We start from the raw sequence: 2696 nt of genomic DNA on the forward strand, positions 1-2696 counted from the left end.
CATGAACTCCTTTACTTTTTGTTTATCTGGGAAATTTTTTTCTCTCTACTCCTATTCTGAATGACAGTTTTGTGGGATAAAGTATTCTTGGCTGCCAATTTTTCCCATCTAGCACATTTTCCCTTGCTGCTTTCAGGAATCTTTCCTTGTCTGTGTATTTTGTGAATTTGACTATGATAGGTCTTGGTGACGGCTGGCTGTTGTTGAATTTAATGGGAGTTCTCTGTGCTTCTTGGATATTGATATCTGTTTCCCTCCCCAGATTAACAAAGTTTTCAGCTATAATTGGCTCAAATAAGCCTTCTGCTCCTTTCTCTTTCTCCTCTTCTTCTGTCACTCCTATGACACGAGTGTTTTATGCTTTAAGGAGTTGCTGAGGCCCCTAAGTCTACATTTGTGATCCAATACCTTTCTTTCCCTCTTTTTGTCTGGTGTCATTTTTTCCATAATTCTATCTTCTGTATCAGTGATTCATTTCTCTGCTTCATCCATACTAATTGTCATTGCATCCATTCAATTTTGCATCTCAGTTATATCATTTTTTTATTTTGATCTAATTTTTAGTTCTTTTACCTGCAATAAAGGATTCTTTAGTGTCTTCTATGCTTTTCTCAAGCCCAGCTAGTATCCTCTTGATTATTGTTTTAAATTCTGGTTCAGACATCTTATTTGTATCTATATTGATTATATCCCTGACTTCTTCCCATTCTTTCTTTGCTGTGAATTCCCCCATCTTGTCATTTTGTCTGGATCACAGTTTTTTTGTGTGTGTGTGTTTTGTGTGTTTGTGTGTGTTTTGTGTGTTTGTGTCTGCGTGTTTGTGTGTGTGTGTGTGTGTGTGTGTGTGTGTGTGTGTGATTGTTAGGAAATCCTGTTGTATTCCTGCTCCTAATAGCTGTATTAAGAAAAGGTCCAAAAAAAAAAAAAAAAGGAAGTTAGGTCTGTTTTAGTCTGCTTGCTAAAATATTCTAGATCCCAGAAAGAAAAAGAAAAGAAAAGAAAAGAAAAGAAAAGAAAAGAAAGCTAGATCCTATTTCACCTAGAGCTGAAGTTTTGCAGCACTCTATAAATGATCAGTAGCCTTGGTGTGAGAAAGAGGTTTGTGCACTATTGGAGATGTACCTGTAGAATGCAAAGTGAACAGAGTTTGGTGCAAGCAGCTTCAACTTCCACTGGGTGTCACTGTGTTGCTCACTGAAATCATCAGTGCTGAAGGATTGGGCTTGGCCCAGCTCTCCTCCCCAGAGTGGGAAGTTTGCACCTGCCACTCTTCAGGAAGTCCTCACAGAACAAACAATCACCATCTTGTGTCCCTGGCTTCTGCCAGATCCCTGCCTTCACCCTCCTTGCATTTGAGCTGTCTGCCTGCCATGCACAGGACAGTACTCCTATATTTTATCTCAGGCATGTAGCTAGGTTTAAAATCTCCAAATGCCAAATTTTAGTACCCACATAGATACAGACCGGTGCTGATCCTCTGGGGCAGGGTCTCCCTACGCTATTGCCATTTGCCAGTCTGTCCCAGAAAAGCAGTCTCAGGGCCACACAGTGGTTAAAAGTCTATAGTAAAGTGCAGCATAAAGCCATTGCCAAGTTTTGCTGCCCTGAGTCGGTGTCTTTGTTCCAATGCTAGGGAATAGGGATGTACCTTGGTGACACCAATTCTTTTTGTCCCTAGGGAGGCCATGCCACCACTCCCAAATGCACTCCAAGAAGGGGAACTGTTTCTCCCTGTGTGACCCAGGGGCTCCTCAGGCCATGCTGCCCACTCCTGGGTCTTCTAAAGAGAAAATTTTAAAAATTTCTTGACAAGTGAAAACACATAAAGAAGATGTATTATACATATATGCAGTGGAACATTATTCAGCCATAAAAAAGAATGAAATCTTGCCATTTGCAACAACATGTATAGAGCTAGAGAGCATAATGCTAATGGAAATAAGCCAGTCAGAGAAAGACAAATATGTTATGATCTCAGTCATATGTAGAATTTAAGAAACAAAACATGAGAAAAGGGGGAAAAATGAGGCAAGCCAAGAAATATACTCTTAGCTATAGAGAACAAAATGATGGTTACTAGGGGGTAGGTGGGCTAGGGGATGGCTAAAATAGGGGATGGGAATTAAAGAGTACACATATCATGATGAAATGTTAACCAAATAAAATTTAAAAAGGGAAAAAACTAGCACTGGCATTACTTATAATCAATGCAAATATTTTGATAAAAAATATGAAGCCCAATTTTAATCAATGTGGAATATATTTAGAAGTTCCTTAGTAGAGAAATATTTATGGAATTGATGGAATGATGAGGAGATATTCATGGCACAATTTCAAAGAAAGTTCTTGAGAATTAAATAAGATAATATATACACATATTTTAATACATAATAAATGTAATTTATGAAAAATATAAATATATTTGGCATTTTATAAGTTTACTGGAGCCCCCCCCAAAACATATATTTGTTATTTTTCAAAAAAGAAAATGAAAACACAATTTCCCCAAATCTATGGGAAAGAGGAAAAGCAATCCTAAGAGAGAAATTTGTAGTGATACAGGACTAATTAAATAATGAAGAAAAATACCAAGTAAAAGAAAAATCCAACTTTACACTTAAGGAACTAGAAAAATAGAACAAAGCCCAAAGTTAATAGAAAGAAGGAAATAGTAAAGATCAGATTGGAAATAAATA

Source organism: Panthera pardus, unplaced genomic scaffold (genome assembly GCF_024362965.1).
Source record: "Panthera pardus isolate Hobbes unplaced genomic scaffold, ASM2436296v1 HiC_scaffold_10, whole genome shotgun sequence".
Taxonomy (NCBI): Eukaryota; Metazoa; Chordata; class Mammalia; order Carnivora; family Felidae; genus Panthera; species Panthera pardus.